At 37.9% G+C, this 25,000-nt stretch overlaps 1 pseudogene; it reads left to right on the forward strand.

Moving 5' to 3' along the window:
- LOC143041497 (long-chain-fatty-acid--CoA ligase 4 pseudogene) overlaps window positions 1-20,866 on the forward strand; it is a 28,557-nt pseudogene extending 7,691 nt beyond the window's left edge.
- Window positions 20,867-25,000: the final 4,134 nt, after the last annotated feature.

Raw genomic sequence — 25,000 nt, forward strand, 5'->3', positions numbered from 1 at the left:
ATTGTGTGAATGTATGTGCTTGTGCCTGTATGTATATTCATGTGCTTGCACATAAACACACACACACACACACACACACACACACACACACACACACACACACACATATATATATATATATATATATGTATATATGTATATATATATATATATGTGTGTGTATATATGTGTATATATATATAGATATAGATATACATTATATATATATATATATATATATATATATGTATATACACATGTGTGTGTGTGTGTCTGAAGGGGGCTTTGGGGAAGAGGGGAATGTCTGTTGAGGAAGGAAGGGAGAGGACGGAAGACAGAGGTGAGTGGAGAATGGTTGTATATGGATGATGTGATTGCATGAGGAGGAATGGGCGGGGGTGTGGGGGTGAGGTAGTATGTGTGAGCAAATTTTGACGCAGCCCGAAGGGATTTCTCCCCGTCCGCTCCTTATATGCAAGGGGGGGACGGAGAGGCGGGGTCGCCGATTAAATGAAGCGGCCTTGCTGTGGATGTGCTGTGTCTTGCGACACTGCTTCTGACCCAGGGCGGTGGGCAAGGTGCAGGGATGACCCGTCATCCAGGAGGTGCTCAGATGAGAGGGAGGGTGGGAGGGGTGTGGAGTGTATTTAGGGATGAAATGGGTGGGAGTGTTTTTATGCCTTTCCCTTTTTGGCTACCTCCCTTGAAAGGGGGAAAAAGCCTTGGTATATGTATGTATGTATGTATGTATATATATTATATATATATATATGTATATATATATATATATGTATGTATATATATATATATAAATAAATTATATATATACATAAATATATATATGAATATGAATAGATATATATACATATATATATATATTTATATGTATATATATATATATATATATGTGTGTGTGTGTGTATTTACCTAGTTGTATTTACCTAGTTGTATTTTACGGGAAGGGGAGCTATGCTCGTGAGGTCCCGTCTTCATATCTCATTTTATCTAAACTATTTTTAAATTCATGTATTGTTTTTGCACACACCACTTTCTCATCTAACTTGTTCCAACTGTCTATTGCTCTGTGAGGAAAGCTGTTCTTTTTCAAATCTCTTCTATAGTTGTCTTTTTTTATTTTCTTTCCGTGTCCTCTTGTATTTCTGTCATCCCATTTTATCAGATTCTCTCTATCAGTGTGTGTGTGTGTGTGTGTGTGTGTGTGTGTGTGTGTGTGTGGATTCTGTAAATCTGATGTTAAACAAGTGAATGACAAAAAATTCCCTGCCTCGTTACAACTAACTGCGCTGCTGGCGTAATCGGAAGTGCACTGGTGTCTTATGCATGGGGCAAACGTGATGGCTTCGGCCATAGGTACGCGCCTCCTGGCATAGGTTTCTATCTTACAACTGCAGGTCTCCCAGAGGAGCAAGGAAACAAAATATGGCCCGAGGCGCCCTAACTCCCTTGTAAACATTGAATTTTCTTGGCCCTGAGGAATGATAGATGACCTAGATGGAGTCTAGATGTTTTGATGTTCCATTCAAACTGGGCGACGCGATCTTATCTTGCATACTATAGTCACTTGTTGCTGATAGTAACTATGTGTACAGTGCGCTTGAGCAATGGAGGGGTAAAGATGACATTTGCTAGTAGACATTGAGTAAAGCTCATGAGGTCATTATATAAGTCGACCGGGGATCTATAATCGCCTTATCCAGAATCAAAATTTCCTTCTGGTTCTAACTTATTCCATCGTTTTATATATTTTCTTGTCATTAACACCTGGTAAATGATAGAGATGTTTTATGTTAGTGCCAAAGGATTCTCTTCAGTTATGGGAAATTACTGGAATAAATGTGATGCTTTATATGCCTCTGTATATGAAAAAACATGCAAGTGACCTCATTGAAACCTACTAAGTATTTCAGCGGCTTTGACCCATCGTTTTTCGCTCATATTTCCGAAATAATCATTCACATCAGCATGGTATATTAGCACAGCCTAATTCACACCCGGCCATAATTTTTGACGTTATAGTGTATTCACAAGTGTATTTAATTACGGTGTTTACTCTTGATATTGTGTGTGTCGTAGCCGACACCCGTGAAGTAAATCGAACAAGTGAAGTTGGGATACACGATGTAGTTTGTGATGACGTCACGACTTCACCTGTTCGATTTACTTCACGGGTGTTGGCTACGACACACTTAATATCAAAAGTAAACGCCGTAATTAAATACACTTGTAAATGCACTCTAACGTCAAAAATTATGGCCGGGTGTGAATTAGGCTGTGCTAATATATCATGCTGATGTGAATGGTTATTTCGGAAATATGAGCGAAATACGATGGGTCAAAGCCGCTGAAATACTTAGTAGGGGATCCTTATTAGAAATAGACCAATAAGAAACGGTGTCTCGTAACTCAGACAAGTCAATGCTCTGGTGTCAATGCACAGAATGTGTGTTCGGTTCCAGGCCAGGAAGAACCGGACGATGGCAAAAACCAAACCAGTTCACCTTTGGACAAGAACGGTGACCTCTCGAGGGTTTTGAGCTTATTTTCGTCATCTGGCTCACTCTGTTAAATCTGATGTAGTGGATAGGAGGTAAAGGGAACACGGGCTGAGTGAGATACTTTTATTCCTGACTAGTTTCGCCTGAGTGGCTTCTTCAGAGGAACATGTTCCTCTGAAGAACATGTTCCTTTGAAGAACATGTTCCTCTGAAGAAGCCACTCAGGCGAAACTAGTAAGGAATAAAAGTATTTCCCTCAGCCCGTGTTCCCTTTACCTCCTATCCACATTCGTCACAATGTATACACATCTATGATATAGATTGAAGATCACTCATGTAATGTTCCTCGTCTAGGGTAAATATTGCATAAGTTTTATGTCATCCATAGGTTACAGACGTTAGTGACCCCCTTACTCCCTTACGGACCAGAGCCACATATCATTCTTTTGTGATTGGGGGGAAGTCTTTACTCAATTTTTTCTATTTTTTTTTTTTTTAAATCACTCCTTTACCATAATTATTACTTCACTCTTTCGAGGTAATATAGACCCAAAGAATAGAATCGCTGGTTATTTGTGATGAAATGTAATATACTGATACTATTTCTCTTTCTTAGGACGTTAAAGACTATCCCCGCAAAGACAGAATAAAGTTTTGTATTTAGTAACAAATAAATGAATATATTGAAAAAGAAGCAGGTAGAAGGTTATCATATTTTGTTAGCATTTTGTCAATTCATTTGTTTATTTGCTTATATTCGTTTGATTAATCATGATTTTTATTTATTTGTTTCTTAATCTGTTTGTTTTTTTCATTCATGTTGATATTTGTGTCCGAACTCGATATTAAACGAAAAGTCTTTAGCTGACGAGCTTTATTGTCGTAATCCATTTTAGCCCATTGCAAATGCACGAACAATTGCACAGTGGTAGGCTGAACAGAACCTAAAGTAGGCAATAGTAGACCGATTTTAATCCAGTAATGGTAATTGGAAACCCTCTTTTAATTTATTATTTATCAGACATTTGTTGATTTAATTATTCGTTTATTTGTTTTGTTATGTCAAGAGTACTGGTTATTTTATTCTTTTCAAAGACTACTCTTTCCTGAATGAAATTTTTGGGCTATCACCAAAATAACTAAAATTATTTGACGTTAATCAGAATAAAATCTAAGAAGAAAACCATAGGTATGTCCGAGGGTGGGGGGTGCAGGTAACGAGGATTTCTGTTCTTCCTATTAAAACCTCTAGTCTCTAGAACCTTTTTGTGCGTGAAAGTCACCTAACAATTCATCGTCTCACATAGAGGCCGCACTATTTTTTTTTTTTTTTTTTCAATTATTTTATCCCTTTTTAGGGGAGTGACATCACTGAACACGGTTAACTTTGCTTTCGTCTATGTGTGTGGTGTATATTATAAGTTTCAGGTGTATAATGATTTCAGACTTAAAAAATATTCAAGGTCTTTTAAAAAAAATAATATGTATATCAAAGGCCGCAGAAGGCCGCACTTGATGGCCCGGAAGACCGCAGGTTCCCCACCTCTGCTCTAGTGGGTAAAAGCGATTTAAGAAGCATCAATTATAACTTTCTTGAGGAAAATAAGAAGACTTTTGAGAATGAATGTGAATATAGGTAGCGGGGAAATGTTTATTTATTCATTTATTTGTTTAATTATTTGTTTATTCATATAAATATTCTATCATATTTTCTTTTGTTTTATTTATTTTACTTTATCTTATTATATTCTATTAGCTAATTCTCTTTTATTTCCAGGTAATATGAAGCCATGGCTTACCAAGTGACCAAATATATATGTATATATATATATATATATATATATATATATATATATATATATATATATATATATATATATATGTATATATATATATATATATATGTATATATATATATATGTATATATATATATATATATATATATATATATATATATATATATATATATATATGTGTGTGTGTGTGTGTGTGTACACTTGGGAAGGAACACTAAGGTTCATGTCTATGTTCTCTGTTTCGGTTTTGGTGCACCTTCAAAAACTGAATTGCTGTGCGGTCAGACGTGACGATCTGTAGCATTCGACCCAAAGCTGCGGTGTTTCTGAGTCTTTGTGCAGACTGTACAGAGAAGACCATGACCTGTATAAGCTCTCATGTATAAAAGAGAGGATATAGTGATATGCTCGAAACTAAATAAGCATGGCCGTTTGGTGACGTGACCTTTTAGTACCGTATTTATGATGGTTGTTGCATAAGGTATACTAAGTTGTGTGACGTGGACACATTATGCAATAGGTTGGTAGGGATGCCTCTCTCTCTCTCTCTCTCTCTCTCTCTCTCTCTCTCTCTCTCTCTCTCTCTCTCTCTCTCTCTCTCTCTCTCTCTCTCTCTCTCTTTGTCTGTCTGTCTGTCTGTCTGTTATTTCATTATCCTTTCCTATTTAGGGGATTTATGACTTGATCGTTTTAGGGTCCTGAACCTCTGTGAGTATGTGGACGTATAGATTGGCATTTCTCAACTCTTGTGATTTTAATCAGTTGAACATCTCTCTTCCTACCGTTCAAGAATAATTTTCTCGTTTCAGTGTTACTGATTTTCTAGTGAATCAACATTGAAGTCTCTCAAAACCAAAGCATAAATCGATCATGAAAAATATATTTTTTTATAGATTGCTTATAGAAATAAGGTTTAATTGAAAATTAATATAAAAAAAAACACTCAACTATTGAACAGACTAACTTGTTTAATGAAAGCAGATGCAGCAAGACGGGGTAAGGACTGAGTGTGATGAGTTTAAATATAATTAGTTTCTTAGTATGTGATAGTGGACACTGTTGTGAGACATGACGAATTATGCATTTTTTATCTATTCATTTATTCACTTATTTATTTTATTTTACTTTATACACTTATTATTTCCATATTATTTATGTATTTTCACTTATTTATTTTTGTATTCATTTATTTATTCATTCATTTATCCAATTGTTTATTTAATATAAGAGTGAACTATAAAGCAAAGTGGTTTAAAATTCCAGTAAGGACATAATGTCACAAACTCCAACAAAAATATATATAATCTGACTAGCTCCAAGAGCCGCTGACGGTTAAAATGTTGAACGAAAATATCTGACCTGTTCCAGATTATTTAATTCATTAGAGAGAATGATTCAGGGGGTGGGGCGACGCAACTTTAGGTGACAGCTGTACGCTGTACACAGAATATGATTATTTTATTTCTTCTGAAATTTTGATCGGTGGAGTTTGAGAGTATAAATGCAAATGCGAAATAAGTTATGAGGTGACACAGCCACACTATTCAGGCGGACACACGTGCGGGTTTGTGCCTCTTGTGCGTTGATTGTTCAGTTTTATTTTTCTTACCCAAACATTGAGCCAGCTGGTGGTCCTGCCAAAAAAAAAAAAAAAGAAAAAAAAAAAAAATGTAATGCCACAGAGAAAATGGAAGTGATCTCCTCTGGGTATTTCGCACCGAAACGTCCTTCCTTATCAGGTGTGGCGCACACACACACACACACACACACACACACACACACACACACACACACACACACACACACACACACACACACACACACACACACACACACACACGCACACTCATATTCCAGTTACAGTTTAGTGTTTCTTGCGATCTTCACGTCAGAGTTCGTCATAAGGATGGGAGCCAATTTACTTTAGTTATCCCTTGATCATTGTCATTATTATCACTTCCACCGTCCCACCAACGCCACCACAACCACCACTACGACCTGCGCCACAACCGCTTCCACCCCACGAATTCCGAAACCACCACCACCACCTCAAACACCAGCACCGCCAATTCCACGTCCACCTGTCTCCAATTTTACCTTTCCCCCCTTCCACCTTTGCCTCCTCCACATAGACAGCCCCAGTCATCATTGCCAAACTATAATATGATATACTTGCAACAACATTGCTATTTCTGTCAGGGCCTTTTCCCGGGTCATATTAGTCACAGGTCTCAATGACGTCACTCCAGACAAGGACCAGTGCCAGGAGTGACGTCAGTGGCACCGATGACGTCACTGGCACCATGGCACTATCCTCATCTCCCAACTTACCCATCCGGCATTGGGCCACGTACGGGTTTTGCAGGTGCTCTCGTTTTAATTGGCTGCCACTCGGTACCTCTCGACACCACCCGTGCCTGCCCACACCATCGTAAACTGGAGGGGGGGAAAAGAGGGAGAAAAAGGGAGGGAAAAAGTAAAGAAAAAATGTAAGGATAGAGAGGCAGGTAGAGAAGAGATAGAGAGTGAGTAAGAGAGAGAGAGAGAGGGAGAGAGAAAGAGAGAGATTCAGATTTCGGCTTGTGGCATAGCATAGCAATATGCATACATGCATCCCGAACTCGCTTTGAGAACCAGGATATGTACACATTCTTGTGCATGCATGCGTATTTATGGGCGTGTGTACATGCGCATGCACGCGTACACATACACTCACACACATACACTCACACACACACACACACACACACACACACACACACACACACACACACACACACACACACACACACACACACACAATGCGCTCACGTACACATTCACACACACACGCACACACACACACACACACACACACACACACACACACACACACACACACACACACACACACACACACACACACACACACACACACACACACACACACACACACACACACACACACACACACACACAGACAAAAATATACACATGCACACACACTCATACATATACCCACGTAACCGCACTTACCCTTTATATATTGTATATATCAATATACCGAAAGGCCTCTTATAAGGGACGTATCCAGCCAAGGCACGCACCCAATTCTTCACCCATCTCACACCCATCTATTTTCCTTTTATCTTAGGCCCCTCTAGATGAAGGGCCGTCCCTCACCCCCACCCACTGCTTGGCTGAGAAGCAAAACAGGAAGACAGTGTGACTGTGTACAGATAGAGTGTACACACACACACACACACACACACACACACACACACACACACACACACACACACACACACACATGTATACACACGCTACCACAAACAAACACACACACACACACACACACACACACACACACACACACACACACACACACACACACACACACACACACACACACACACACATATATATATATATATATATATATATATATATAGTGTATATATATATAAATATATATATATATAAAGTGAGTGGTAAGGGGAAAGACTGGACTCTTATTCCGAGTTCTATTCTTGTCTAGCTTTACTACAAGCTTTTTAAAAAAGCTTGTAGTGAAACTAGTCAAGGATAAAACTTGGAATAAGACTCCAGTCTTTTCTCTTTACACATACTTCAACTTGTCAGAATTTCTCAGCATATATATATATATATATATATATATATATATGTATATGTATATATATATATATATATATATATATTGTATATATATATATATGTGTGTGTGTGTGCGTGCGTGTGTATGTGTATGTGTATATGAGCCTGTGTGTGCCTGTGTGTGTGTGTGTGTGTGTTTACGTGCATAACTGAGGTAAGGGTTCATTTCGTCCGAATAAAATATTTTAAGTGATCATATTTGGTCTTATGCTTCAAGAAAAATTATTGTAGTCTCTTCGTTTGCAAAGTGTAATTACGACTATTTACTGCAAAGACATTTTATTTAGATATGAGGAACCAGAAACCTGATGAACTGTTAGTTGTTAAGATCACTTATAACTCGTCGAAGACTTACAATTATTGTTTTGACTGCAGATCATTTATTCAGCAGAGGAAGTTGCGTGAAATATAAGGATGAAAAACAAGTTTGTTTAGAAATAGTTATCACACTGTCTAGATATGTGAATGTACAACTTCATAGATTTCAAAATGAAGCCTAGGATATATGCTTAAAGTCTTAACGTAATGCATTTTCTTAAGGAGAAGCAAAATAGATTTTCACTGAGATTGGATTATTCTACATTTCAACGATTTTCCTCAAGCTGACGGCAGATGATTTTTATTCACATTTTGGGAAACTCCCTGTGAGAATAGTCAAAGACTATATTCATGTCAGATTTTTAAATTCCATGTTGTAACTATCATAACATAATTATATTCTAGTTATGGGGGACACCACTCATAACTTACAAGGAGTGATAAAAGGGGTGAAGGAGGTAAAATTGACCAATTAAATGGGCCCTGATTTATACCAGAAGAAGAATGTGTGTATAGACATACTTTCATTTTATAAGTTTTGTGTACAATACGCCGTTATATGTACACATGCTTCAACATAAACCGGATGTTTACAAGATAACACACAAATTCTACGTGTTGTCAAGAATCTGTGTCGAGTGCTATTAGTTGTTCATTCGAAATGTTTTATCTTTGTTGTACACTTTACAAACACGCACACAATCACACATACACACACACACACACACACATACACACACACACACACACACACACACACACACACACACACACACACACACACATGCACACTCACACACACACACCGACAGACACACCCACATAAGAACATAAGAATGAAGGAGACTACAAGAGATCATAAGGCCTTCACTAGGCAGTTTCATGTCCAATACAACCTGCTATCCCCATCCATAAAGTTGTCTAACCGTTTCTTAAAACAACCGATAGTTTCAGCGCTCACTACATGGTTACTAAGTCTATTCCATTCGTTGACCACCCTATTAGTGATAAATCATTTTCTATTTCCTTCTTAAATCTAAATTTGTCCAATTTGAATCCATTACTGCGATTCTTGCCCTGTTATCTTAATATGATGACCTTGTTTGTGTCAACCTTGTTAAAGCCTTTGATTCACTTGAACACCTCTGTTACATCACCCCGCACGCTGCGTCTTTCCAAAGAGTGTAAGTTAAGCTGCCTAAATCTCTCTTCGTAAGGTAAATTTCTGAGCCCAATCATCATTTTGGCCATTCTCCTCTGTACTTATTCTAGTGAATTGATGTCCATTCTAAAGGACGGAAACCAAAACTATACCGCATAGTCAAGGATAGGTCTAATGCTAGAGTTTGATAATTACCTCTCCCTCTCTCTCCCTCTCTCTCTCTCAAAAAAAAAAAAAAAAAAAAAGTGTTCTCTAAGCCATATCTGTTTTCGGGGTTTTGTAGCTCTACGTTTAAGACGCTGCAGTTTGATATATTGAAGTCCATTTGCCATTTCACAGACCATGTGAACAATTTATGAAGGTCATTCTACAGAATGTTGGCATCGTTTCCTGACCTAATTAGGCGTCCTGTTTTAATGTCGTCCTACTAACATCACTATTAATCCTATTCTTGAACTCGTTTATGTACATAATGAACAATAAGTGACCCAGAATCGAGCCCTGGGGAACTCCACTAGAAACACTCCCGCATCTGGATTTTACACAATTTGTGATGACCAGCTGTTTTCTGTCACTGAACCAAACTCTAATCCATTCAAACACTTTTACTCCTATGCCATGGACTTTGGTTTTATTTAGTAGTCTGTGGTGGGGCACCTTGTCGAACGCTTTGCTAAAGTCAAGGTAAATAACATCGTAACTATCATTGTTATCTGACACCTTATATAACCATGCTGTGATTCACAAATCAAATTATATCTCTCGGTTTCTCGATAAGATGTGAGTCTATTAACTATTATTGATTCAAGCCTTTTACCTATAACTGATGTCTGATTGGTCTGTAGTTGTATATAGACGATTTATCTCCCTTTTTGAAGACAGGAACAACATTTACCTACCCCCCAAGCAATAGGCACAAAACCAGTAACTACCGACATATTATTTGTGTTAATTCGTCGCATATTTCAAATTTACACTCGTTAAGCACTCTTGGAAAAATTTCGTCTAGACCCGGGGATTTTGTATCTTTAAGTCTTTCACTCTGACTACTTCTACCTTACTAATTCTGATAGTCTACTTTCTTCATCCCCACTGAAAATTGGATCGCAGTCAGGTACCTTATCTAAACTCTCCTTGGTAAAGACCGAGAGAAAACATTTGTTAAACGCCTCACTCATTTTTCCTCCGATTCTATCATATCTTCGTCACACACACAAACACACACACACACACACACACACACACACACACACACACACACACACACACACACACACACACACACACACACACACACACACACACACACACACACACACACACACACACACACACACACACACACACACACACACACACACACACACACACACACACACACACACACACACACACACACACACACACACACACACACACACACACACACACACACACACACAACCTGTGTATGGTAATTGGAGAATAAGAGACAGGACTCCACACACGTTTAATTTTTTCAGTCCATGGAGCGAGGCATCAGCCTGGACTTGCACCCAGACAGTGCCACCAATTCCACAGTCTCGTTCTATTGTGCCATGGAACATTCTCATGCATATCTGTAACGCGTATATATCTTGTCTCTCTGTTTCGACTCCATAATAAGGATAACCCACATATACGGTTCCAGCTTGACCTTTGTCAGCCTCTAGTGATCACTTGTCTTGGCAGTCAGTGAACATAGGACAGAAATGACTGTTTTTGCCACAGCCAAGCACCTCACGGCGTAACATACCCACCTATTACGTGGCTACACGTATACAGTTCTAATCAAGTGTCATTGTCTTAATTGGTAACGTCGCTTAAACTCAGGTCCTCCGACATTTGTTGTTTTGTTTTCTTGAATTCGTGACAGGCTACTACATTGTTGTCTTTACTTCCTCAGTAAGGAAATTTTGAGTTCTTGTTCCTTCTAATATGATACTTTTTTCTTTAGATATATTGTTATAAGAACTGATCGATACCTTGTTGAGTTCCCGAATAAAATACCTGAATAAAATCACCAGGGCATTATAAAAGGGAAATGTAAAGATGCGTTATGATATAGATAAGAATCATCAGTTTATTACGTGTCGCGACTGTATCTAACCAAACTTAATCCACACTGTTCCACTTTGGCGTATCTTCAAAGAAGATAAGGGTCTTTTAACAGTTATACCTAGTACTATGAACAAACATTATCACTGTGATTAAAGGTATCTTCATGTTGTTGATCAATAATTGATAAGTTTTTAAAAAGATTTCATGTCGCGATTATATACTGTCTAAGTATGATTTACTAATTCAACATAGGTGCGAAATTTGATTTTGCAACATGGCCATTCATTGTATAAGACTTCAATAATACATAAATATATTAGGCAGGGAATCTCGACAGACCCATATATATATATATATATATATATATATATATATATATATATATATATATATATATATATATATATATACATGTATATGTGTATATATACATTATATATATACATACATTATATATATTATATATATATACACATTATATATATATATACATTATATATATGTATATACAGTATATATATATATATATATATACATTATATATATATATGTATATATATACATATATATATATATATATATATATATATATATATATATATATATGTATTGCAGAAACCACAGGGAAAATAAAGTCTGAATACTAAACGTTTTCGTCTATTTCGACTCTGAGGATGTCGTAATAGACGAAAACGTTTAGTATTCCGACTTTATTTTTCCCTGTGGTTTCTGCAATTTTATTTAGTCACGCGTTATTGTGATTATTTTTGCAATATATATATATATATATATATATATATATATATATATATATATTTATATATATATATATATATATGTGTGTGTGTGTGTGTGTGTGTGTGTGTGTGTGTGTGTGTGTGTGTGTGTATACAAATATATATATATATATATATATATATACATATTTATATATACATACATATACTCTTATTGCTTTAAACTATGACAAATGTAACTAAAGGCGGAGAAAAGTATATTTTCTCCGCCTTTAGATATACTCTTATTTACATGTTTTATTTCTGCTTACATTTACAGGTTCCGAAGGCTCCCACGGACCTTTGGTATCTTATTTGAAAAAAGATGATAAAAAATATATAACATAATCTCAAGTACAGTAAGAGCACTCGAGGTAGACTTATCTTATTACAGATAAGAAAATATTGTAGCCTCAGAGATAAATGATTTCTGCCCTCAGTTGTTTGAAAGATTAAGTTTGCGGAATGAGATGAACAAGGTTCATAAACTGGTAATCCATGATGTTGGAACATTGGTGTTTCATAGCAATAGAGATACATATGGGCTAGAGATACACATGGGCACATTTTTCTAAATATTTCCATCACATTTGTATTGCTGAACATAGGATAGTTTCTATATTGTATTATACTGTATCAAACTACAATATTGTAGTATTAGATATCTGCAGGTACAGTATTTCAGACCGACGAGAGGAATTGGGTATGTGATTGTACATATACATACATATACCAAAGGCTTTTTCCCCCTACACGGGGGGTAGCCAAAGGCATAGAAACCACTCCCACCCATTCTATATTGTATTATACTGTATCAAACTGCAATATTGTAGTATTAGATATCTGCAGGTACAGTATTTTAGACCGACGAGAGGAATTGGGTATGTGATTGTACATATACATACATATACCAAAGGCTTTTTCCCCCTACACGGGGGGTAGCCAAAGGCATAGAAACCACTCCCACCCGTTCTATATTGTATTATACTGTATCAAACTGCAATATTGTAGTATTAGATATCTGCAGGTACAGTATTTCAGACCGACGAGAGGAATTGGGTATGTGATTGTACATATACATACATATACCAAAGGCTTTTTCCCCCTACACGGGGGGTAGCCAAAAAGAAAAATGCATAGAAACCACTCCCACCCATTCCATTTCCCATACATTCCACTCCCCACCACCCTCCTCCCTCCCTCCCATCTCGGCACCTCCTGGATGACGGGTCATCCCTGCATCCTGTCCACTGCCCTGGGTCAGAAGCAATGTCGCAAGACACAGCACATCCACAGCAAGGCCGCTTCATAAATTCGGCGACCTCCCCCCCTCTACGTGATTGTAGTGTCCATTAGATTTTGGTGATGTCTGACGCATTTCGTTTGGATTCTGTACTTTGACTTCAAAGGCTCCAGTTTTGGATTTTCTTTTTATCCCCGTTTCCTCCTGTATGGCCTACGCATATTTCATCCTTCTCACATTCTTTCCCCATAACTATTATTAGAGTTTAACTGCTTATTAGGGACCATAAAGTCTATGTATCTAATAGCTGATTACCCATTTTAAACCTATTTTGTACAGATTAGTTCTTGTATGGTCATTTAGGCTGCCGCCAGGATATTTTTTATTAATCTCCGTGGCACCTCTTTGATAGAGAAAGTGTTTATGTCCCATTTTTACCCCTTTCGTATCAAGTAGCATTTTTTCTTTTATTCTGATTTTCACCAGGCAATTTTTTTATCCATTACTGGGACATTCCCTCGGTACAAACAAAACACTGGAAATTTAATTTTTGTTTATTGTATATTTGACCTCGACTTGGGTAGTGATATTACCCAAGAATCCCACCAGACACCAAATTAGGGACGGTCGTTGGAAAAAGTGCCCCTCTAAGCTTGAAGCCTCTTCTGAAAAAGCTTAGAGCAAAAACAGTCAGGAATAGTTTGAAATAGACCCGTGTCTTCTTTTTCCACCTTCTTCAACTTGTCATAATATTTCAACTGAGTGTATTTTTCATTGTCAGCATTTTACATAATTTTCAGTACATTGTTCTATACTATTTTGTTTTATTTGACAAATAAAGTTGCAAGAGTGCAACATAATTTTAGGGTGAGAGTGCATAATTGGACATAGCATTAAATGTGCTAAAAACTGTTTGGCTAATTACAATTTTTTTTTTTTTTTTTTTTTTTTTTAATGCTGATCTGATGTGTTTAGCTACCTTTCCATTATGTGGGCCATATGTTCATTTATTGCAGTCGGTGAGGTATATTTTCTTCCTTAGGTAATAACTTGTAGAGAAGTTGTTCCTTGACCACATCGTAAAAAGTTTGCTAGCTGCTTAGGATGACAATGCCATTTCAAGTTTTTCATGCCAGATGGTTTCGTTTCAAGAAAGTGGACTACAGTAACCGGTAGCAACACAGGACTTTGTCAACAGCAACCATCAATGGATGTAGATAATAGAAACAGTTACTAATATTAATTTATGACACGAAACCGTACAAGTTAACTTGGCATCAGACATTTCTCTCGTAAAATTTCACCGCACCTATGAAAACATACCTTTCGGACCATAACAAAAGACTTGTATAAATAAATAGATAAATAAGAAAATAGCAAAGTAAACAAACACGCGAACACACACTCACCCAAGCAAAATAGCCAATTGGCAGACGCTGCAAGTCTTTATCACATGGAATCGTAAGATTTCGAATTGAGTCACATTCCTTCGCCTTCGCTTGAGGTTCATTTTATTGACAAACTATGTGGTCAGCAAAAATGTTTTTACATTTTTCTAGGTTAAATTCAAGGACCATCGACATGTTCCTGCAATTGCTGCTGCTGCAAAAGGACTGTAAGGGAGAATTATCTCCCTGACGCCCATATTAAAAAAATCGTTAGTTTCACATAATGAGAGCTAAGAACCGGTGAATGTTCTCCTCCTCGTACTACAACTAAATTATGACTTAGAAACATGAACACACTAATACAACACATACAGCAGCCCAATGTATCTTCCCAGACAAATTCATATTAAGCCTTGAGGATCGTTGCCAACTAATGTGGGGTTCCACTCAGTGAAACTCAGGACAGTAGTTTTAATTACAAAGGATTACAAAGGCGGAGCATGCCGACAGGAGACCTTTTGGTCCATATCTAGGTCGGATGCGAACAAAAATAATAATAATAATAGATTAATAAATATAAACTATAATAATGTAAATAACAAATAGAATATATAAATAAATGCATAGGTATAGTTAAATAATAAACAAACAGGTAAATAGTAAATAATGATAAATTGACATATAACTAATAACAAATGAGAACCAAACAGACAAATGATAAAAAAAAATAATAATAATAATAATATAAGATAAATTATAATCATTACAGCATCTTGCTTAGGTATTTTTCTAAATTATTTTTAAAGCTTCGAACTGAACTACATTGCACTACCTGTGCAGGAAGTTTATCCCATTCATTAACTACACGGTTGGCGAAGTTGTTTCTACCCACTTCCAAATTGAATCTATTTCCGGACAGTTTGGGACCATTGTTTCCTGTCTGATTCCCATTCAGTGTGAAAATTTTGTCACTTTTGATGTTGCCAATTCCCTTTAGAATTGTAAAGACCTGTATCAAGTTACCTCTGAGTCTACGCTTTTTAGAGAAAGCAGATTCATATGTTTTAGTCGATTTTCGTATGATTTATTTATTTATTTTTTATCAGTTTTGTGGCTCGCCGTTGTACTTTTTCTAGTCTGTCAATGTCTTTAATGAGATTCGGTGACCATACGGAAGCAGCATATTCCAAATGTGGACGAACTAACAATTTATATAGCTTGTTAATGAGTGATGGACTTTTGAAGTCAAAAGATCGCGCAATCAGTCCTAGAATCTTATTTGTTTTCTCAGAGGCTGAAATACACTGCTTGGATGATTTGAGATCGTTACTGATAATTACGCCGAGATCTTTTTCACTATTCGCTTTTGTTAACGAATTTCCAAATAACTTGTAATTGTACTTACTGTTATTTTTACCTATGTGCATTACCTTGCATTTACTTGTGTTAAATTTCATTAGCCACTTTTCAGACCATTGCTGTAATTTATCTACATCTTCTTGAATATCTAATTGGTTTAAGTGATCATTTGCCATTCCGCACAGTTTTGTATCATCAGCAAACTTGGAAACAGTAGATTTTAGTCCATGGTCTATATCATTTATATATACTATGAATAGAAGTGGCCCAAGAACGGAACCCTGAGGAACTCCACTTGTAACATTTTTCCATCTAGAATTTTTTTCATTTAAAACAACTCCCTCTTTTCGATCATTCAACCAATTACTAGTTCAACTTAATAGGCTACTACTTATTCCGTGTGAAGCTAATTTTGTAAGTAGTCTTTCGTGGGGGACGGTATCAAAAGCATTTGCAAAGTCTAGATATATTAAATCTATATTGTTTCTTTTGTCATAATTCGAGATAACTGTGTTGTAGAATTCGAGTAAGTTAGTCACGCAAGAACGTTTCCGTCTGAAAGCATGCTGGCTATCATTTATCAAACGGTTACTTTCTAAATGATGTTCGATAGCATCTGTGATGATAGTTTCCATTATTTTTCCTACGATTGAAGTCAAACTTAAAGGCATATAGTTATTTGGTTTCTTTTTTGTTACCTTCTTTTTATATGGGAGTAACGTTAGCTAGCTTCCATTCTCTTGGGACATCTCCGGATATGATGGATTTCTTGGAAATAATTTCTAATGGAACAACAATCTCATTTAATCGTCTAGGTTGAGTCTACGTCTTGGGAGTTTGACGTTATTATATTCCTAAAGTTAGTGTGTATAAGTATAAACCTAACGTGTACTATTTTTTACCCGAATGCATAGCTTTACTTTTGTTTCACTTTTCATTAATAACTTTTTAGTAAATTGCTCTGTTCTGTCTGAATATGATTTTATATTCATTTGATTCTGGTAATCATTTGCTATTTCGTTCAGTTTAGTATGTTTTTATCATCAAATTTGGATACAGTAGATTTCCGTCCCTGGTTTCATAGATGCATACTTCAAACAATAAAAATCCTTAAAATCCCGTTTGTTAGAAATATATATTCATTGTACATTTTCTCGTTGCAGGTCATCATGCCGAAACGACGAGGCTCAAAGACAAAAGAAGGATGGCTTCAGAAGGCGAGTCATCCATTTTCCGTGGCGACGAAGTTGCAGCAGGAGTTGGATGACGCAGGAGTGTATACCATCCCCGATGTGCTCAGCTTCGCCGCTTCGAAGTACGGAGATGAACCCTTCATGGGAACGCGAACCGTCCTCGATAGAGAGAGAATCGATGTAGGAGGAAAGAAGCACGAAAAGCTCAAACTAGGTTCCTACGGATGGCGAACTTACCGTGAAGTAAAAGAAGAGACGGATGCAGTAGGTAGAGGATTGAGGTCCCTTGGAATGGAATCCGGTGACCGAATCGTCATGTTTGCGGAAACGAGAGCCGAGTGGTTTATAGCCTCACTTGGGGCTCTGCAACACAACATGACGGTCGTGACCTTGTACACGACCTTATCCGACGATGGAATCGCTCACGGAATCAACGAAACCGAAGCGTCTGTTGTCGTGACTAGTTACGAACTTTTACCTCGGGTGATCAAGTTGCTCCCCAACACACCACAAATTAAAAAAATAATCGTGATGGAGGACCAGCTCGAAGGTTTAGGGGCTGCAGAGCCCTCTGTACCCGAAGGCACTCAGGTCCTGGGTTTCAAGGATGTCAGAGAACTTGGTCGCTCTTCGTCTGTTGATAAGATGATATCCCCTTCTCCAGAAGACAATGCTATTATCATGTACACAAGTGGTTCAACGGGTAACCCTAAAGGTGTTGAAATTATGCACTTGAACATCATGGCTTCAGTGTTTGCTTACACCGTCCAAATGAATGTTGGGGTGGGTGATCGCTACCTAGCCTTTCTTCCATTGGCCCATATCATGGAACTGGTCTCCGAAGTCGCTCTGATGCTCTTAGGAGTAACTGTCGCATATTCATCGCCTCACACAATGACTAGCACCAGCACTAAGGTACAGAGAGGCAGCCAGGGCGATGCTAAGCTAGCCAAGCCAACTGTCATGAATGCTGTACCCCTCGTGCTGGACCGTATTATCAAGGGTGTGTCACAGGCAGTAGAGAAGCAAGGGCGTGTCATGAGTATGATATTCCATGGGGCACTTTATTGTAAATTGGCTACCATGGGTCTACCCTTAATTGGGGCTGCCTTCGACTGCATCGTGTTTAGGAAAATCCAGCAAGAGTTGGGTGGTGAATTGAAGAGAATGATCGTCGGTGGCGCTCCCTTATCACCTCAGACACATGATACCATGAGGGCGCTCTTCAGTTGTTCCATACAAGTCGGTTATGGGTCAACGGAAACAACGTCGTGTATTTCCGGCATGGATGAAGATGATATTAGTGTAGGTCAATGCGGTGGGCCCAACTTAGGTGTACTGATTCGTCTCGTGGACTGGGAAGAAGGTGACTACAGAACAACGGACAAACCTAACCCTCGAGGTGAACTGGTGATAGGAGGCCCCGTTGTGACTAAGGGGTACTTCAAATTGCCCAAAGAGAACGCGGAATCTTTCTTTGAGGAGAACGGCATGCGGTGGTTTAGGACTGGTGATATTGGGGAGATCGCAGAAGATGGAACTTTAAGGATTATCGACCGCAAGAAAGATCTAGTTAAATTGAAACACGGAGAGTACGTTTCGTTAGGGAACGTGGAGGCCAAACTGAAGACATTACCTGTCATAGACAACATCTGCATCTTTGCCAGGTCAACGGAAGAAAAGACGGTAGGGGTAGTGGTACCCAGTCCCGCCCAGATAACCAAAATGGCATCTAAGTTAGGAATGGATAGTTCGGAAGATTTGACTTCGCTATGTAGTAACAATAAGGTTCGTGAAGCCGTCTTGAAAGACATTCAAGCCCATGGAAAGAAGTGTGGACTTTTACGATGGGAGATCCCAGCAGCTATCGATTTAGCGACGGACGTTTGGACTCCAGAGTCCGGCCTTGTCACTGCTGCACTTAAACTGCGTCGGAAGCAGCTTCAGGATTACTACAATAACCAAGTAGATACTTTATATAACCAGGGAGGTTAAGAGGAGTGACAGCTTATATACTTGTTCTTTTTCTACGGTCTTCAGCTAGTTACAGTTTACAGTGAACTTTCACATTGCTTATCCTCGCCATTCTGATAACAGAGGAGCCTTGGGGAGCTGAATAGGTAATTAGTGGCAAGGGTAGGGCGTGAATTCGAAAAGCTCATGTTATACATATCTCTTCATAAATTCCTGAACTTTGTGTGAGGCAGCATGTGTATAACACATTTGACAGTGGTTGTTGTGACTAACCCAAAGCTGTCCAGTAAAAAAGAATTGTTAAAATGTTCTCCCCGTATTATACTTTTCCGGTTGGGGAACTAGTTATTTTAGATGTTTTGTTTTTGTTATTGTTCAGATCTCACCAGTGACAACAGCAAAGTTCTGAACAGAATTCTGACAGACTTTATTCCTTTTGCACGTGCTTTGTAGTGCAAAAATAATCACACATCACCATTATGGTGCATTTATATTCAGGTACCTCAAAGTGCTATATTGATAAACCACAAACATTATCGTAGTGCAGAAGAAGATTGTACTTAACCAGCTAAGAACTCCGGGAAGCATAATTTTCTGGAACATAAAACTCACCTTCACCATGTATATATTTCGAGACAACAGCTCATATATTTTAATGAGTCAAAGCTGTTGTAAAACGTTGAAATATCTTTAATATGATAACCTGCATTTCTTACTCTCTCTTATTTACAAACAAAAATGTATATATTCTGGCAAAATATCTTTGTTCGTGTACATAGTTATGCATCAAAATTAAAATACATATAAATATATATTTTCACAAAATTTCCCAAAATCCTTGTCCCTTTTTTGTCCGTATTCCTTAAAATGTTCTCCTCTTCAGTTAATAAATTTTGATGATCTAGAGGTTATTTCATAACACGGCAACATTCCTCTAGAGATCTAGAAGGTTCTATATATATTTCTATTCTAAGAGTGGAGTCGGGGTAAGGAAACGTGCAATAAATCTGAAGAATATTTGCAATGTAATGTCATTTGGGATTATAATGGGCAAAAATTCTTGAGAATTTTTATATGTTGGCTTGACGAAGCAGTCACCTTGTACGAGTATATGGGTTAATATGTATAGGTATGTGACAGGCATTGGTGCTTGAACTATTCTTAGATATTGCCTTTAAAATGGCCTTTGGTCTCTCTCTCGTTCTCACCCTCTCTCTCTCGTTCTCTCTCTGTCTCTCACACACACACATGCATACACATAGACGCACACACACATACTCGGTCACGACATATATAATATATTTGTACACACACACACACATACATATTTATATATATACAGTATATATATATATATATGTATATATATATACTTTTATCAACCACAATGCACTTTAATCCTAAACCATCAACATCGGAAGAACCGTGGAGGCACATGCAGAAATTGAAACGTGGTACGCCCGAGGACTCAAAGCAACGGCTAGCACGTGACTAGTGCTTGTAGTGACTTAACCACTACACCATCAAGAGAGATGGTGTAGTGGTTAAGTTACTACAAGCACTGGTCACGTGCTAGCCGTTGGTTCGAGTCCTCGGGCGTACCACGTTTCAATTTCTGCATGTGCCTCCACGGTTCTTCCGATGTTGATGGTTTCGAATTAAAGTGCATTGTGGTTGATAATAATGTATCTCTAGTCACTGGGACCCATTCAGTGTTGTACATATATATATATATATATATATATATATATATATATATATATATATATATATACAGTATTACGTGTATGTGGATATCAATAGATATATAAGTATATATGCATATATATGTTTACATTATACATAAATACACATGTGTGTGCGTGTCTATGGATGTTTCTGTACACGCGCTAGCGTCTGGGTGTGTGTATGTGGGTATTTTTGTATGTGTTCGTGTGGGTGTGCTCATGTGTGGTTGTATTCGATAGCAGTCCATAAACAATTTGAACTTCATTTAGTACCTGACAGAAATCCTGAAGTTTCATTTGTGCCTAGAAATGGTCAATATTAAAAGGGAGTTCGTTAAGAAATGTGCAGGAAAATCAGACACTTCGTGAAACATCGATCAAATTAAGCTACTTTGGTATCTGAGCCAGAGCCTGGAACACTTCCCTTGTTACGGATGGTTCATAATGGTGTTTGAGTTCAGTTAACTCTCGGTGTGTGGGTGGTTGTATTTCATATCTGTAATATCCGAGTTCGAGTGAGACAAGTGTTTAGGGTGACACCTATCACTGGTCTGGTCCTTCATTTTTTATTCAGGATAAGTAGAATGGCGGTGGCTAGACGAGCTAGCATTATCTATGCCTGCATGATTGATCTAGACATTTGGATGATTATGCAAAGCCAATAGGACTTCAGGTCCTTATGACTAAGGACAAAATCCCGGCATTAATGATATTATTATGGGACGAGACCGGGCGGCAAGATGCTGGTTGTGGAGAGAAATGTAGAAATCTTGGAGAGATTCATCTATCTTGTTAATGAAATTCATGTATCCGGAGGATATAGTAAGCGAATGAGTGACCTATGGAGTTATGGATTGTTTTGTCCATATATCACAACTAAACAAATACACAATTCCATTTTTGTTTAATAACAGCACAATATTTGTATAGTTGTTATGTATCAGGGATATTGTTATGTGTTTGCAACAGAAAATATTGTAATTTGGTCCTTACCAGTGCTTTTAACCCCACCTGGTCGCCTTGGGCGTTTTCTATGATGAATCATGAGGCATTACAATTTTTTTTTTTTTTTTTTTTTTTTTTTATTAGGGCGTGTTCAATGGTGCCCCCAAAAGACAAGTGACCCGACTCATAGGATCTTTGAGGCAAATGGCTCCTAGTGGATGAGACCGCGGGGGCGTCCGAGCAAGTTGTGGTTGTGTCAAATAGAGAACTAAAGATGGATCGGGGATAATCCCCAAACCTGGAGGAAGATGTTGATTGTGGCTATGTCTATGTAGTGTCACGGTGTTTGTCCCACGTGAGTGAATGCTTACGCTTTAATACCCGCGTGGAATGCTTGGATTTTTTCCTTGTAGAAAAACAAAGTTTAATAGTTCACCGAATAGGTAGAATTGCCTAAACACTATATTGATCAATAGGCATCTTTTTCCTTTTTTTTTTCTTTTTTGTAAATACCAGGAATTTTATTTTTATTTTCTGTTATCCTCCCTCATGCAAGACTGGCTGTATATTGGACCAGGCCTGTTAGTGAGACTGGCCAGGTGGACTCTACCGAACTAGTCAAAACAAGGTTGTCCTTAAAAGGTCTATTTTGTTATTTGTTAAATGGGTTGACGTAAATAAAGGTATCTTGTTGACTCTTGTGAAGACTCTACTTGAAACACGTAGAGTCTAAGTTTGCAAACTGGGGCTTCGGTTGGGAAGCTTCTGTTGCGTTTGTTCAAAGCCGCGAACTTGTTGAAAAAATAAATACATGGTTTGGTACTTATGTGCTCTTTTATTGTCAATTTTCCTTACTACTAACTGTAGATGTTGGTAAGGTTCAATAGTGAGATAAAATAGTTGTAAAAACTATCAACTCTTAAAGAAGCTGTTCTTTATATAGGATATAATTTCACTGGGCATTATATCCTATATAATGTCACTGGAGGACAATATATATATATATATATATATATATATTTTTATGTTCCCTAAATCAAGATAAATCTTGGGACGTAGCCAAGTCCACGTACCCACTTCCACCAATTTCACTCCCACCTATTCCACCCCCTTCCACTCCATATCCTCTCTCTCATCAATGTAGCAAGACATAGTACATCGACAGCAAGGCCACTTCGTTTAATCGGCGACCCCCCCCCCTCTCCGTCTCCATGGATGAAAGAGAAGCTTGGATGTCCGTCAAAATACCATTTTCACATAACCACTCCCTACCCTCTCCCCCCATTCGTTGGCCCCTTCATCGTAGTGCCATTTATATACAGCCATTTTCCACTTCCACTCTATCCAGCTTTGTAACCCCTACCATACCCCTCAGACATTTCAACTCGGGCTAATGATTATCTAAGTAAAGTAATGGAAGACAGATAAAGATTTGACCATCTGACTTCCCCATTACCTTGACTCCTATTATTATTATTACTACCACCAGACTTAAACAAATGAAAAGTCTCTAGAAAATATGCAGTTTGACTGCCCTTTATCTCCCTCAGATTCTGAGAAACTCTGAGTACTTTATATATTGAATATATGGATATATATATTTTCAAACCTGCCTCAAGATGAGATATGATATGATTTAACGTCACAAGCTCCCCCCTGTCGGGAGGCTGGGACGGTGCTGAGGAAAACCCTAAATAAAAGTATGAGCACAAATATTGGAAGCAGATTAATGAAAAAGCAATGTGATGTATATAACAAATCCTCTATTCTTTATGATAGCGTTAGCATTTTTAACACAGTAACCTTCTTTGTGGATTCTGACTAAAAACACCCGTTTTAATGCGATTAAAGATTCGAACTATTAACTGGAAGGTATCTAGATTAATCGAGGATTTCTTTTTTGCTGGAAAAATAAAATATCGTGTTGACGATATTACGATTATTTACCCCATTAATCCATTCCTTCATTCTATGATTTAATAAGAGTCTATAATTCTCAATAGGGAGTCCGCCGTGGCTCGGTTCGTAGAGCGCGTGTCTGCTAACCACGTGGGGAATTCGGCATCTGTTCGAAACCTGACCGCAGCGCAGAGGTCAAGAAGGGCATCCATTCTGAGTTATGGTTCCCGACAGCTGCTTACTTCGGACATGAGATGACTTATGCATCCGGGTATCGTGACTACAGTGATATACTATGGACACCATCTCCTGCGTTCTTTTATGAAATACTCCGGACCACTGTTAAGGTTGAAGTCCGAGTGGGTACCAGCCCCGCAAACCACGAAAAAAATCTCAAAAAAGGGAAATGTTAGTATTCATATTTCATTCACTATCAAATAATATTCTGTCACAAGTGAAGATTAAGGCGGAGCTTCTTTTGTATTAGCAAAATACAATGGTGAAGAAAATTAGGAAGAGGCGGGTAGCCCAACAGACAAAAAAAAAAAAAAGAAAAAAAAAAAATTGCTGACACGAGTAACAGATGTGTTGCACTTAACGAGGGGTGATTTGCGTGCAACATTGAGCAATAGGCCTGGTACGATAAATGTATGCGCATGACTACTGTATGAGACTTCCGGGCAACAACGGGAGGTCATGTGTAACACCGGGCAGATTGCATGCAACAATAGACAAGTTGCAAGCAACCGAGCTGCGCTCAACAGCACAAAGTTCGTATATCAGAAAGGGATGCATGCAGTAGTGGACAGGCTTGCGGCAACATTTGAAGGACCTTTGTGGAACAATTAATAGGGCTTGCAACAACACATAGGATGCTTGCAACTACTGACAGAACCGTTCCTGTCTATGGACAAGACCACACCTTACAACGAGTGGGGTAATAACAGTGGACACGAGCATGACCATTGCCTATGTTTCTTTGCAGTAATAG

The sequence above is a fragment of the Oratosquilla oratoria genome, chromosome 31 (genome assembly GCF_046742065.1).
Source record: "Oratosquilla oratoria isolate Oo_2021 chromosome 31, ASM4674206v1, whole genome shotgun sequence".
In the NCBI taxonomy this organism is placed as follows: domain Eukaryota; kingdom Metazoa; phylum Arthropoda; class Malacostraca; order Stomatopoda; family Squillidae; genus Oratosquilla; species Oratosquilla oratoria.